This window comes from Phoca vitulina, unplaced genomic scaffold, assembly GCF_004348235.1.
Source record: "Phoca vitulina isolate PV1807 unplaced genomic scaffold, GSC_HSeal_1.0 scaffold8, whole genome shotgun sequence".
Lineage (NCBI taxonomy): Eukaryota > Metazoa > Chordata > Mammalia > Carnivora > Phocidae > Phoca > Phoca vitulina.
The window spans coordinates 79,936,983-79,953,375 of NW_022589711.1; the positions used below are offsets into that span (position 1 = coordinate 79,936,983).

Genomic DNA, 16,393 nt, shown 5'->3' on the forward strand with positions numbered 1-16,393 from the left:
CACTGTCCTATTCTCAGCATACAGAATAGTGCTTGGTCCAGAGTAGGTGTTCAAGAAATAGTTATTGAGTAAATGAAAGAAGGGATGTACTTTTTGGAGGGCAGTTTGGAAATAGGTATCAAAACATAAAATTATATATGCTTTTGACCTAGCCAAAACCTCTTAGATTTGTATTTTGGAGATAATTATACAGATGGGAAATTATATGCATAATAAGGTTAATCACAGGATTGTTTATGGTATCACACAGAGAGAATCTAAATATCCATTAATGGAACATTGTGATATAGGCAGACTGACATTATGATATGTAGGTCAATGTTTATCAACACGGAAAAATGTTTACAACATATTAGGGGCTGAGGAAAATCGATTGTGGAACAACACATATGGAACACATTAATAAAATTCTATCATACTTTGTATATATCTGTGCATACAAGAACGTGTGGAAAGGTATTCACCAAAATAATAACAGTAATCTTGGTGGATGGGAGTGGGATTTGGGGTAGTTTTTACTTGTTTCTGTATATTCTTGTGTATTTTTATTTTTTTTATATTTATATATATTTTTTAGGGTTTTATTTATTTATTTGACAGAGAGAGACACAGCAAGAGAGGGAACACAAGCAGGGGGAGTGGGAGAGGGAGAAGCAGGCTTCCAGCTGAGCAGGGAGCCCAATGCAGGGCTCGATCCCAGAACCCCGGGATCATGACATGAGCCGAGGGCAGATGCTTAATGACTGAGCCACCCAGGCGCCCCTACTCTTGTGTATTTTTGAAAATAAATGAACTTGAATATTTCTGAAAAAATGTTTTAAGCCAAGCTAATAGAACTGTTTTATAAGTGAAAAGATTTTTCCTACTTTAGAATTTATTCTAGTGCATCTTATGTCAGAGCAGCCCACAGTGAACTGACTCGCTTCCTGTGATTCCAGTGAAAAGTGTTGCAGCTTTATCTCACGGATCCTACAGGGGTGGTTCACTGTGCTTCCCGATGTCATTCCTTTCTCCATTGCTCCTGCCACTGCCCTAAGTTAGACTCTTACCCGGACATGCGGACTAGAGAGCAGTTGGTCTTCCTGCCCCCTCCTGGCTCTCTCCTCCAGGGGAGCAAACCACAAGGGCTTCCTGTGACCCATAGAAAAGTCTGGCTGGCTCAGGCTGGCTGGCTCAGGCCTTCCACACAGCCTCTGCTTCTTTTTCTAACCTCATCCTCAACCCCAACCGTCTTCTGCCATCGTATCTGCCCAGTGTGTTTGGCTCTACCTTACATCTTCATGCCTATCTTTCTCTCTGGAATTCCTTCCTCTGTACCTACCCTTCTCTTAAGGCTCATCTCACCTTCAACTTTTTCATCTAAGCCTTAGAGAACTACCTTCCAGCAAAGCTACAGTACTTAAAATCAGTACCAATTCTTAGCTTCTTAGAAAATTGGTTTCTTTTTATTTATGTATTATGTCTGTATAACTGGTAAACTCTTTCAGGGCAGGAATATTTCTTATGCTTCCTTGAATTATCCATAGAATCTATTTATTCCTTCAACAAATATTTGTTGAGCACCCCCTGTGCACCTGACCTTGTGCTCGGTTCTCGAACAGAGCAATGAATGCATCAGAGCTTCTAATCCAGGAAGCCACTGAGAAGGGCCTCACTCATTTGAGATCTCTTGATTGATAGTCTTCCTTCCAAACTGCACATCTACTAGTAATATTTTCTCTGTCCCTTTAGCAAGAGAATAATTTGTAGAGAAAAGGGATCAGTAACTAACACTTGCCTCTCTCTATTATTAATGACTAACAAAAGGGTTTTGAAAGGAGATGGTCTCTTCTCTTGGTCTTCCAGGCACTGTAAACTCTAGGATCTGTAGAAGGAAGCCCTCCAGATTTCTGATGAACAAGGTCCTTTGAACCAGGCAAGCCTCCTGCTGAAGAGAGGATAGTCATAATTCTGAAGGTGAGATCCTGACATTCATAGACCTTTGTGAACCTGTCAAATGGATCATTCAAGGCATGATTTCCTCTGTGAAATGCAGCAAAATATAAGATCATATCATATTATACACATCCCAAGTTTTTCATGGATAAAAACCAGGAGGTTAAATCTAAGAATGCTAAGAGTCTACTGTTTCTTTTAAATACAAAATATGAAGTTATTATCATTAATAAGTTTGAGAAGTTGCATAAATATTAGTAAGCAATCACAGTTCTCAGCAGTTAAATTAATGAAATGCACAGTATCTCAGTACTCACCCTAAGTGTTTTAGGGGGATCCTTGGCCAATAATTTCCCTTGTTTTTTTCAGACCTTAAAATAAGTATTTAGTTCTTTTTTGGGGGAAGTGAATGAAAGATTCAGAACCCTGAGAGACAAACGTAATTCAGAAGGCTTTTTCAATAGAACCTCTTTTGCTGTCTACTCAAAGTAACATTAAATAATAATGGGTAATGCTATTGCTGGATTTTTTTCCTCTGGCCGCAAAAGTCCAAATGGGGACAGACTTCTAACCCTTTACTTAAAACCAAAACGATTCTCAGTAGACATTCAATTACAACTTTTCTTTTCTCATTTAGATACTGAAAGGTCAACTTTATTTTTTAATAGAAATATCACAAGATAGCAAGCATCTATACGTTTTCAAGATATAGAGCATGTTATAAAATTTTGGAAAACATCTTTTTTTACATTTTATTATTATTATTTTTTAAAGATTTTATTTATTTATTTGAGAGAAAAAGAGAGAGCGTGTATAAGCAAGGGAGAGGGGCTGAGGAGAGGGAAAAGCAAGCTCCCCACTGAGCATGGAGCCCAATGTGGGGCTCAATCCCAGGACCCTGGGATCATGACCTGAGCCAAAGGCAGATGCTTAACCAACAGAGCCACCCAGGAAACCCCAAAAATGTCTTTTTTTTAAAGCTATCAATATTTTAATTTATTTTTATTGAAGTATAGTTGACACCCAATATTACATTAGTTTCATGTGTATAATATAGTGATTCAACAAGTCTCCATGTTATACTATGCTCACCATACAACACTATTATAGTACCATTGACTATATTTCCTATGCTATACCTTTTATCCCCATGGCTTGTTCATGCTATAACTGGAAGTCTGTACCTCCCACTCCCCTTTGGCCATTTTGCCTATCCCCCAGTCCTCCTCCCCTCTGGCAGCCATCAATTTGTTCTCTGTATTTATGGGTCTATTTCTGCTTTTTGTCCATTTTGTTTTTTAGGTTCAACGTGTAAGTGAAATCATATGGTATTTGTCTTTGTCTGACTTATTTCACTTAGCATGATACCGTCTATGTCCATCCATGTTGTCATGAATGGCAAGATCTCATTCTTTTTTATGGCTGAGAAATCCATTGTGTGTGTGTGTGTGTACTGCATCTTTATGCATTCATCTATTGATGGACATGGGTTGTTTCTTGCAAAGTGTCTTATGCTTGCATTAATTCCCTTGTGGTAACACACATTATCCTTTGAGAATGAGACATCTTGCACCTATAGCTCATACCATTCTCTTCTGGAGATAGGTTCCAGATGAAAGAAGTATTGTCACAAGGTAAATAGCCAAGAATTTTGGTCTATAGGTGCAGGATTTTTTCAAAAAGTACCTTCATTTCCGCCCCCCCCCCCTTTTTTTTCTGTTGGGAAAAATGGTCATAAAGATGGCCATGCATTGTATTATTTTTTTTTTTTTTTAAAGATTTTATTTATTTATTTGACAGAGAGATAGAGAGAGAGCACAAGTAGGCAGAGAGAGAGGGAGAAGCAGACTCTCCACTGAGCAGGGAGCCCGACGCGGGGCTCGATCCCAGGACCCTGGGATCATGACCTGAGCCGAAGGCAGCCGCTCAACTGACTGAGCCACCCAGGCGCCCCCATGCATTGTATTATTAAGGATGTAAATACTGATGTTATTTTAAAGACAAAGGTAGCAGCAGCTTAAATAAGGTAGGCATTTCTCTAGCTCACTTTCTTAACAATGTGGGTGGATAGCCAAGGTGGGTTTGGTGACTACATGGGGGTAGGGATCCAAGCTACTTTCATCTTCTTGCTCTACCCTAACATGTAGCTTCCACCTTGTGGGTCAACGTGGCTGCTGTAGCTCCAGGCATCACACTTGCATTTCAGCTGTTGGGAAGGGGATAAGTGGAAAGGGAGAGCATACTTCTTTCCCTCAAGGGTATGACCCCAAAGTTGCATACATCATTCTATTTTCATTCCACTGGCCAGAACTTAGTCACATGACCACACTAAGCTGCAAGGGACGGGGCAAAGAAATATCAACTTTACCTAGGCAGCCATAAAACAAGCTAAAAACTCTAAATCACATGTAAGAAGATGAGACTGGAAACAAGGAGACAATTGGCAACCCCATCCCCATGTATGAACAAAGGAGGAAAAGAAAGAATGAAAGAATTTGGGAAGTTAAGAAAGAGTGAAGAGAATGGGAGAAGGATAAGTTGAGATTGTGTTGATAAGGGCAGATTATATTTTATGGTGTTTCTTATTTTCTGTTGTTCAGTTGCTTCTAGACTTCTGAGTTTATTTCTTATCACTGCAATTTGCAGTGCTATGTAACAGATTTAAACCTCTGTTTATTTCTTCTCAGAAGCTCTTAATTATTGAACTCCATTCAAGGAATAAGTATTTGTGAGTGCTTTCAGCAAACCTGAAATTGTGGTAGGTGTTAGTCATACAGTGGAGAAGAATAATTATCAGTTTCTGCCTTCAAAGAATGATGTCAAAGTTTGGGGCAGGAGAGATACCGACCAAATAATTAAACAATGATTAATGATACAAAATGAGAAGTACTATAAGGAACTACAGTGGCATAGAGGTGAGTGCCCAGGCTATGTTGGGGAGAGAATAATTTCTCTTATTAAATTCCTTTCTGAGCAAGATACCTACAGAAGTCCATTGGAAGGAGGATAATTTTTCTGGATTGCATTGATCCCAAGAATGTTACAGTAGAGGCTAAAGATTCAAGCCCATTTAATTGAATCTAATGAAACAACCATATCTTGAGTATCTACTGCATCTGAGGTACTGGGCCAGATACGTTGGGGACTACAAAAGAGAATAAGAGATGGTCTTGCATCTTAAGTAGCTCATGCCCTGATGAAGGAAATAATAGTAGAACTCAGGGCAAATGTGATCAAGAGCTACAGTAGAGATGTCCTAAAACCTAAGGGGAAAGAGACAAATTCTACCTTGGTAAGGTCACTGAGCCTTCAGGGAGAACATGGCGTGTTCACTGAGTCTTGGCTAATGTGATTGGGTTAAAAGGGTCTTTTGGGAAGACACAGCTGGGACAAAAGGCAGAAACTGCAGTGTATGTTTAAGGACTGACATTCAGTCAAATGTAGCAGATGTGGTAGAGGCGGGTGTCTGGTGACCCCAGGGGCATGCAAAACTGATACTTCTGGAAAGGCAGAGGGCAGATGGAGGGGGGAGGCTTGATCACAATGCTAAGGAAGCTGACTATGGAGAGGAGGAATCTGAGGGCAAGGAAATAAAAGGAGGCTTTAAAATTGGCTAGACAGAGAATATCAAAGAGAGAGTCCCTGTTGAAGAGGCATCTTTAGGCTGAGCACCGACTGGATGTTCACAGGGGTTGGAAAGGGGAAGCACAGAGGTGAAGAAAACACAGAGGTTTTAAAAGCCTGAGTGATTAGGAGGGTGATGGTAACATTTAGTGGTTTAGGGAAGAAAAGGAGGAAAGAAGCAGTGTATAGACACTGCTCGTTTTCTCCTCAGCAGCCATGTCCCTGTTCTTCACAGCACGTTGATTTTGTCAGATGTCCAGCCCATCCTCAGCCCCTGAGGAACATCCTAACTGGTGTGAGCTAATCAGCTCAAGACATCCCCCTGCAAACTGTCACTGGTCTGGGTGTGGGGCTGAGGCTGGGAGACACGGCACTTAGATTGGCCTTATCATATTGAGTGTGTATTTCACGTTTGGGAATGCATACTCTGTGTTGTGGGAAGTACACAGCCAGGGGGTGGAGGAGACTAAACACCCAGATTGAAAGGGAAGCCCCCGGGAATGAAAACGTATCAAGAAGATCATGGAGGTAGAACAGCTCAGGAAATCAACCCCATTAGATAGTTTATGAACCCCTGGGCTCACTCCTGGGCTCACTTGGACCTGCATCTGTGTGATCCTAAATAGGTTATTGGACTATGAGAACAGACCTGTGGACTGACACCATGCTGGTCCCTTACTGGTCACTGGATGGTACACACAGGGCACAGATCTGAATAGCCCTGCAAAGACACTGAAAACTGAACTGTTGTTGGAACTACAATCCACAGAAGGCGGGTTGGAACTTGTGGACTGACCCCAATCAGGTCAATTGCCTGTTAAAACAAAAATATCAAAATTCCCCATAGGATCTACGCATGATTCCAGGTCTCATTACATACATTTAGAATGTCAAAGGTACAATCCAAAATTACTCGTCATACAGGTAAATGTCATCTCACATAAGAAAAGCTAAGCGACAGATGCCCCTGCTGAGATGACACAGATTTTGGAATTGTAACTTTTAAGTAGTGATTATAGAAATGTTCCAAGAAGTAAAGGCAAGCAGTCTTGAAATGAGTGGGAAGATAGACTCAGCAAAGAAGTAGAAAATATAAAAGAACCAAATGGAAATTTTAGAACTGAAAAATACAAACACCAAAATAAAAAGCCCTCCAGATAGACAGAATAGCAGGCCTCAGATAACAGAAGAAAGAGTGAGTACATTTGAAGACAAATCAATAGAAATTATCCAGTCTGAACAACAGAGAAAAAAGATTTGGAGGGGATAGGAAAGGCAGAGCCCCTTTTTCCTGTGGGAGAATATCAAAAGGTCTGATGTTCATGTCATCAGAGTCCCAGAAAGAGTGTGGAAGGAGGAAACTTCAGAAAAAACAGTTGAAAGAAAAATGACCAAAAATGTCCCAAATTTTAAAAATGAACAACAGGGATACAGGATAAAAGGAAAAAGGCAAAAAAAAAAATGTCATAGAAGACGACGAAGGATTGAAAAGGTTTTGAACACATGAATGCCCAATACTACCCCTTACTTATTGTGTGACCTTGGGGAATTTTGCTTATCCTTCTAAGTCTCAGCTTCATCTGTAAAATGGGTAGAATAAGACCTACTTAAAATAAGGCTATCATGAGGACTGAATGCATTAATCTAAGTGAAGCACTTAGCATAATTCCTGACTCACAAGAGGTACTTAATAAATAATAGCTTTTTAAAAAGGAGGAGAGTGGTCAGCAAAGAAGTCAAGGATGGTAAGGACTGAACAGAGAACACAGGGTTTTGCAAGGAGATCTGAGATGATTTTAGTAGCATGGCCCGGGGAAATACTGATATTAATAAAAGAGTGAAAAGAATGACTTAATATGTGAAAGATCCACACACACATATAAAGATAAATATCTGAAAATTACTAGATTTTCTTTTTTTTTTTAGATTTTATTTATTTGACAGAGACATAGCAAGAGAGGGAACACAAGCTGGGGGAGTGGGAGAGGGAGAAGCAGGATTCTTGCAGAGCAGGGAGCCCGATGCGGGGCTCGATCCCAGGACCCCGGGACCATGACCTGAGCTGAAGGCAGACGCTTAACGACTGAGCCACCCAGGCACCCCTAGATTTTCTATATACTAACTATAACCAGTGAGGAAACATAATGGGAAAAATATTGCATTCCCAATAGCAACAAAAGAGATGAAATGCGGAATAACTTAACAAGAAATATGAAAGATTTATATGAATAAATGACAAGATTTTACTACAAGATATAAAAGAAAGCTTCAATAAATAGAACCATACCATGTTCTTGGGAGGGAGAAGGGAATATTATAAAAATGTCAATTCCTACCAAATTATAGTTATAATATAACTCCAGTCAAAATCCCCAAAGGGTTATTTTTGGAATATGACAAAATCATTCTAAAGTTCATCTAGAGGACAACAGACAATATAACTAATACATTTTGAGGAAAGAAAAAGAAGAGGGGTGGCGGGGAGGGATCGGCTTTCCCAGAAAGTAAAAGACAACAGAAAATAGCAATAATGTTATCAATTTGTTTCTACTGTTAGCGGAGTTTAGTGAAACAGGAGAGGGCAGAAATGCCCATAGAACATCCACGGTGATGATAAAGATAGCATCACAAAACAGGACAGCAGTGAAAGGTTCTTCAGTGAATGGTGCTGGATGTCGCTGGGTGGGGGGAGGGGAGGGGAAAGTGGGGTGGGAGGAAGGGATAGAGAGAAGCTGGTTTCCTGAGTGTGTGTTTCTAGGTACGGGGTCATCAACTAGAATCACACTGCCCGCTCCCCTCCCAAGCCCTTACCTTCTCCTTTCTAGGGGAGGAAGAGGGAAATACCTGACTGATGAGTTTAGAATTCTAAGAGAAACAAGAGTGCTTGTGACTCAAGCCCTTCCTCCCTCATTTGGATCTGCTGGCCTGCACATAAACTGGATGCTGGTCTGCCCTCTGCTTGGGGGTCCCTTAGTGAGAGGGTTCCTGCTCCTGCACTTCTGGGATTCACTGGGCGTCTATCAGGGCCTGGGGGGGAGGCAGCTTAATCCAGGGAGGAGGTGCACTAGCAGATTATTTTGGCTGGTTATCTAACATTACATGTTTTAATCAGCTTTACAGCATTAAGAAGACAACATCTGCCCACATTGTATCCTTATCTCTTAAGGAGTTTCTAATTCACGAGGGGGAAATGGTGTTATTTGTTGGTCCAGCTAAAACTCCAAAACTGGAACATTAGTGGTTGGTTAGTTGGAAGAAAAATTTATATGATAACACTTGCCATGCCAGTATATGAAGAGCAACTTGAATAAATCTCAAACTATTAAAAACAAAAACTAGAGGACAGTATCAAATTTCTGGATCAGAGAAGACTCTTCAGGGCTAAAAGCAAATGCGAAGAGTCCCAAGGCAATGATACATAGCTTTAACAAGATTTAAAAACAGTGGGCACAGGGGCGCCTGGGTGGCACAGTCGGTTAAACGTTGCACTTGGTTTCAGCTCAGGTCGTGATCTCAGGGTGGTGAGATCACCCCATGTCATGTTCCTCGCTCAGTGCAGAGTCTGCTTAAGTTTCTCTCTTCCCTTCTCTCTGTCCCCCCCAAGTAAATAAGTAAGTCTTTAAAAACAAACAAAAAACAGTGTGTATATATAAAAAGGCAGAAATGAATGAAAAGGCAATCATCAAACTGGAAAATTACTTCTGCTGAATGTTACACATAATTACTACACTAAATTTATCAAGTGCACACACAAAATGTTTAAAAACATGGGGCACCTGGGTGGCTCACTTGGTTAAACATCTGCGTTCGGCTCAGGTTATGATCCTGGGGTCCTGGAATCGAGTCCCAAATTTGGCTCCCTGCTCCTTGGGGGGCCTGTTTGTCCCTCTCCCTTTGCCCCTCCCCCTGCTTATTCTCTCTCTCTCTGTCAAATAAATAAATAATCATGTTTAGGAACATGAATACCTCAATAGATGAAAGAGAAAAAAAAAACATTAATAGGCAATTTGCAAAAAGACAAGTACAAATAGTTAATGAATATGTGAAAAAATGTTATATATAACTTGAATGATCAAAGAGATGCAGTTAAAATAAAACACTATTCTTTGGCTATCCAGTTGGGGAAAAAATGGTAACATGAGAACACCTAGTCTTGGTGAGGGTATAATGAAATGATCACTGTGACTAGGAACATAAATCAGTACAGCTTTTCTGAAAAGAAACTTGGCAAAATTTATCATAAATCTTAAAGTGTTTATACCATTTGGCCCCAATAAATCTAGAAACCTACCATAAGGAATTTGCAGAACTGCAAAATAAAGATTTATGTCTCTAAGTTTTTACGATAACAAAATAACTGGAAAAATATATCTGTGTCCAACATAGTATAGGTTAAGTACATTATTACATAATGGAATATAACACAGCCATTAAGCTTAAACTTCATAGAGCCTTTTAAAATCACCTAAGAACACTAAAAGAAAAAAAAAAACAAAAACAAAAGAAGAAACCGAAAACTTACAACTCTCTCTATTAAAACAAAATGATTTAGGGCAGCTTGTGAGTAGATTGAAAATTCAGCAAGAGTGCTTAAGTTAGAAGTAGATGAGGGAAAGAGGCCAACAAATGTACGGACAAATTAAGAGCTGGAAAAAAGGTATTGCAAAAATGAAAACAACCGCTCAGGTCTGAACGTGGGCTATAGGTGGGACTCCAATCTGGCTCTGTGCAAATTCAAAAAGGAAAGGTGTTCTAGAACATCACAGTGTGGAATTTGCTAGGGAGGCAACATGAGCTAAATACAAAAATGGTTAGGTATGATTAAAGGCACACGTGAGGCTTAGCAATATGATTTTGTGGTGTATCCACTTGGCAGACTCTCAGCAGCCTGAAAATAGTAGAAGCCACAGCATCAGAGGCTGAAAAAAATGAGTGTTATCTAAATTCAAGTTTGGAAATTGACACAGTAAGGGTGGGAGAGAGCCAGGGTGGTAAAGGCATGTGGAGTGCTTGTTTGAGCGATCGTTTATTCATTCAACAAAATGAGTAAGTTACTGACACATGCCATGTGCCAGGCACTGTCCTAGTCTCTCTGGGGATACATTAGTGAACATAACAAAGATCTCTAACCTCAGGAGTGGGGTGGATAGGGGACACAGAATAAATACTAAAGACCATACTTTTGCGTGGTTAGGAACAAAAGAAACCATGGAATAAGGTATAGGGAATTGGGAGTGTGGCCCAAGTGGGTGTGGGTGTGCGTGACCAGGGAGTGAAGATTGGAAGGAGGTGCGGGAGTGAGTCATGAAGATTTCTGGAGGAAGAAATCTGGAGATTCCTTCACCAGGGGTGAAGGCCTCTGGGCCATCAGGATCTAGAATGGGCAGTGAGGAAAGAAAGGTGGGGTGAAGACCTGAGTATTGGAAGGAGAGAATAAAGAGGGTCTAGGTACAGTTCTTGAGGGAAAGAGAGAGAAATCAGGAAGGTCTGCCAAGAGTGGGGAATTCCTGAGTTTGGAATCTTAAGAGACTCAAAACCCTTATCTTGAACCTATTCCCTTTCGTCACAGAACTATTTTTAAATTTTCCAATTACACATGTCTCCAGAGGTATACAGCCCTTTCCCTGCCTTGAGTTCAGAGCAAGTGCTATGTGGGCCTACTGAAAATTAGGATTTTAGGATAGAACTCTTTGATAAAAAATTTAAAAAAGAATTGAGTGACTCAACATTTGAAAGTGCCTTCTTCAGAGGTTTAAAAATAAAAAAATAGAATTGTAGAGCACGTAATTGTACAAACAGAATGATCACAACTTTGTCAGATAACAACATGATCCACAATCATATATGCATAGAACAAAAAGGAAAGAAGGATGGAAGAAAACACCAAATTATCTACTGTGGCTGGCTATCTTTGGGTGGTGGCATCATATGAATTGTCTTCCTATATTTCTTCTTGTTTTTTAATACTTTAATAATGGCTGAAGAATCTTTCGCCTAAAAGTAGGGAAAGTCCTGCTAGAAAGAAAGGGTATGCAATGGATGAAGGGCACAAACAGATAATTAACATAGGAAATAAAAACAGTAAAGATAGTATGAAAATATACTCAACATCACTATAACCAAAGAAATGAAAATCAAACATTTAAAAATTTGTGTGTTTTGCTTATTACATTGGCAATTAAAAAGTTTATAACGTGGAACTGGAAAAAATCAACAAAGAAATGGTTCAACAAAATTTTCTGGAACTAAAGGAAACAGAAAGAGCTCACTGAGTGGCTATCAGCATAAATGAAAACAGACTCACATCAAGGCCTCGTCTCATTAAATTTCGTAACACAGGGATGTAGATGTGATCCTACAAGTTTCTAGAGAGAAAAGAAAACAGATTATGTAACAAAGGATGATGAATCATAACAGTTCTGGATTTTTCACCAGCAAAACTAGAAGCTAGAAGAAAGTGGAGAAATGTCCTCGAATATATCAGAAACAAAATGTTTTACAATCTATAATTCTATACCCACCAAGCTATCAAGCAAATGAAGATGAGGACATTTCCAAGACCTTATAAATTTACCTCTGATCCATTCCTTTTTTTCAGGGAGGCTACAGAAGGGTGTGCACCACAAAAACTCAGTAGTAAACCAAAAAAAAGAAAAAAAGAGAAAAAAAAAGAATTGCTGAAAAAAAGAGACGGAAAAAAAGAACATCTTAGGGTGATGTTAACAAGTATCCCCAAATGGCAGCTAGCTCTGATCAGAACAGGTCAGAAGTCTCCAAGAGAAAATTCTTCAAGAATATGATTTTATAAATTTCTCATGTTTCCGAACATCTGGAGAGGAATTTAGATGATTAATGGAGACTTTTTGGTTGAATCAATAGTAAGTATGTTCAAAAATAAGTAAATAAAAATAGGTAGTTGTAAACTCCAGGGAAAGCCCAAAGTTTTACAAAAAAGACTATAAATCATAGGATAACATCTGACTCAGTCTGAGTAATGTCTAAATAGTCATCAGAGTGTAAACACTGAATATCTCTCTAATCAAAATGGTGATGTAACTCTATTGGGAGAATGGAGGACTAAGAAGGGGCTTGTGTTTGGTGGGAAAAGAAAGCGACATCCTTTTCTTCCAGAGGGGGAAGTTAAAACATAATGCATAAGTCGGATAGATACCTCTTCTCCCTTTGGGTACCCTTCTATCTGGATGGGAAGTTACCAGAAAGGCAAGCAGCCTGAGGACCAAGGTGACCCAGTGAGGATAGATAGCAGAGTGGAAATATAGAATCTGGGTCCTTGGTGATCCAGCACTGAATTAATCAATCCTGGAGTCTCCCCCAATCTACTTGGTGTGCAGGCACCACCCCCATGACACTGTGCACGTCTGTGGCTTCCACATTTGAGCACTGTGCACAACGATCCCCACAAGTTGGCACATCTTCTATACAAGATTTTCATAAAACTCGAAACGCGAAGAAAGAGTCAATGTTAATGGTTAAGATACATTATTATTCAGTGCTGACAGTGTGCCATGTCCTTAAGGCTGCCTGAACTTTGATGGCCCTTTTGGACCATGAATTTTACTGCCTATAGTTTTAAATCTTTGCATACATGGAATTATTGAAAGAAAAAAAATGACTTACTTAAAATACCCCCTAGTGATTGTATAGAAGTTTATACTTTTATTTATTTATTTATTTATAGATTTTATTTATTTATTTGAGAGAGAATGAGAGACAGAGAGCATGAGAGGGAGGAGGGTCAGAGGGAGAAGCAGACTCCCTGCTGAGCAGGGAGCCTGATACGGGACTCGATCCCGGGACTCCAGGATCATGACCTGAGCCGAAGGCAGCTGCTTAACCAACTGAGCCACCCAGGCGCCCTAGAAGTTTATACTTTTAAAGAATAATTTCAACACGTGACAAGTTCCTATTCTAAAGAGACACACTACTATGTGCTAGTTACTTCAGAAAGGCAGAACTAAAGAAATTAATATGACCATTTAAATTTCTACAGGGACTTTCAACTATATAAAATTACCAAAAGAACCTTGTCCTAACATCACAGGACAATAAATAAATAAGTAAAGATGAAGATAGGTGGAATTAAAGAAAATCATAATCACAAGTATTGGAACTAAGCTTATATATATATCAATATGTTTGCTGGTATTGGTCGAGATTTAAGGAAACTGACTTAATCTCTAACCATTTATCTCAAGTAGCCAAAAAAGAGCCCACCTACATCCCATGACAATAGCTTATGATTTTTGAGTTCCTGGATGTGGTAGGTGCTATATGCAGTACTTTATGTGCATCCTTTCATTTAATTTTCACAATTATCTTAGGAAGGGGGTATTACTATCATTCCCATTTGGCTTGAGAAAAGTATAGTTCATGGAGGTAGGGTTTGAACTCAGCTATGCTTGGTTCCAGAGCCTGAGCCCTTAACTACTGTACTATATACTCTTTCAGTAAATGTGAAGAAACCTGATGTTAAATATGCTTCAACCATTTTTTAATAGATTTCCATATTAAATATGCAGTGTGGGGCTATGTTGATGTGGGTCAGGGGTTCTCTGATTGCGGGTACACACACCTGGTATTCCTCTCAGCTCCTGATCTCTCTTTATGCTCAGAGGTACTTGACCCTGCACTGGATGTACCATGTAAACACTGCTTTTACTTTTGTTTGGGATTTTAGCATTCTGTTTGTAGTCTTCTACTTACTCACCAAATCGTAATGTCTGGTTTTGATCCCACGCTCCCATAGACTGAGGCGTTTTGTCTGCCTCACCTGCTTGTTTCAGAGTTCTGTCACAGTCCTGAATTTTGCCAGTCATTCATGCAACCTGCAAGTAAGAAAAACGGGTGAACAGGAGGGGCTCAGTAAGGGGAAGGTGATGATCAGACCTCACTCAGGCATGGAGCCTGGGAGCTGTCTGAACCAAGTGCTTGGGGGAGCAGAGACCCTTTGGGCACCAAACACAGAATCACGGTCTGAATTCTCCTTATGGCCACTGTTAGCCTGCCATCCTCCAAAGATTTTTCACTTGCTTACCAAGGAATTGGTACAAAATGGCTTGTGAACAATGTCCCAGCATGCTCCTGACAAACCCCGAAATGGGATTGGAAAGCATTAAACAAGATTGTATTGTCAATAAATGATATGTAAGAACATCAACATAAAAAGCTTTTATGTCCGTCTCCATTATTTAATCTCTGCTGGTTCACATGCACATCTTTCCTGCCCTAGTGTTAATAAACACTGACATCTGAAGTGAAGCGAGCTGTTTCCATATCCTTTGAAAATGGGAATGGAGGTGTCAAGGGAGTGCAGGAAATAGAAATGGGAAAATGCTGTTCATCATAATAGCCCCTGATTAAAAATGCACAGTAATACCACCAGCGCTGTGAATCCGTACAGCGGGCCTTCTGGATGATAACAGTGTTTGTCAGATTGGGCCTTTGGCTCTGATAGTACGGTAAGCCAGCTGCCCAGGCTGACTGTGTAGATGTTCCTCCAAGTTTCGCTTTTAGGGAAGTCTTAGAAATATGAATATCCTATACTAGAAGAGACCTTAGAAAACATCAGAGTCGGGGCACGTGGGTGGCTCAGTCGTTAAGCGTCTGCCTTGGGCTCAGGTCATGATCCCAGGATCCTGGGATCGAGTCCCGCATTGGGCTCCCTGCTCAGCGGGGAGTCTGCTTCTCCCTCTCTCTCTGCCTGCCATTCCCCCTGCTTGTGCTCTCTCTCTCTGACAAATAAATAAATTAAAAAAAAAAAAAACCTATCAGAGGCAATGCTTTTGTTCTACAGAAAAGGCAATATAATCTAGAGAGAGGAGGCAGCTTGTTAAGGTCAAAGCAATGGTCTACCTGCATCCAGAACAGAACACAGGTTAACTGTTGGCTGTTAACTATCAAGAGACATTGTCACATGATGCAGACAAGCACATGGTTTAGTTGAAAGGACAGGCCCATGCTGTGAAAGACAGGTTGGCTTTCTCTTAGGCACCCAAACACCTGGGGGCAGACACACACAGCCATGTTTTGTTATTTCTGGAGGGTGGGATCATGGGTGATTTTAATTTTCTTTTTGTCTCTTTTTTTTAAAAAAAAAAGTTAATAGTATTTACACTGTTTCTTTTACAGTGAGTTTGTATTGCTTTTGTGCTTTAAAAATAAGATAAAATATTTAAAACAGCATTTTAGGGTCCAGGATATGACCATGGGAATGGGTTGTTAAGATCAAAGAGTATTGAAACTGGGGGTGGGGGTAGTGTCCACAATTGAACGGCGGGTTGTGAGCTGATTTTGTCATGTGGATGCTGAAGTCACTCTTGGCGATGTTGTGAGATGGGTCAGAGAGAAAGCTGGAGTCAGGGCCAGTGTTTTCAGTCAATGGGCCAAGGTAGGGATGTGTGTGTGTGTGTGTGTGTGTGAATCAAGACGGATAGTGGGCGACTGAGCTTGGTGGCATGGATATCAGTGGAAAATAAAAGAGCTTTGCTCTAGGGGCGCCTGGGTGGCTCAGATGGTTAAGCATCTGCCTTTGGCTCAGGTCATGATCCCAGGGTCCTGGGATCGAGTCCTGCATCGGGCTCCTTGCTCAGCAGGAAGCCTGCTTCTCTCTCTTCCACTCCCCCTGCTTGTGTTCCCTCTCTCGCTGTCTATCTCTCTCTGTCAAATAAATAAATAAAAATCTTTAAAAAAAATAAAATTCAAGTGGCAGTAATCTTTGGTCAGCTCTTTGGAGATAGGACTGCATTGTCTTCTTGTTTCCATTATTGCTGTTGAGAAATTGTCAGTTTAATTGATGCTCCTTTGAAGTTGATGC

The 16,393-nt window shown here is 40.2% G+C and overlaps 1 long non-coding RNA gene across 1 annotated transcript in view; it reads left to right on the top strand.

Annotated features, from left to right (window-relative positions):
- Positions 1-16,393, top strand: part of LOC116634116 — a 45,484-nt gene that overhangs the window by 8,181 nt on the left and 20,910 nt on the right. The window contains exon 2 of the long non-coding RNA XR_004299861.1: positions 1,846-1,956. This is a non-coding gene — a long non-coding RNA (uncharacterized LOC116634116). The remainder of the gene's footprint in view (positions 1-1,845; positions 1,957-16,393) is intronic.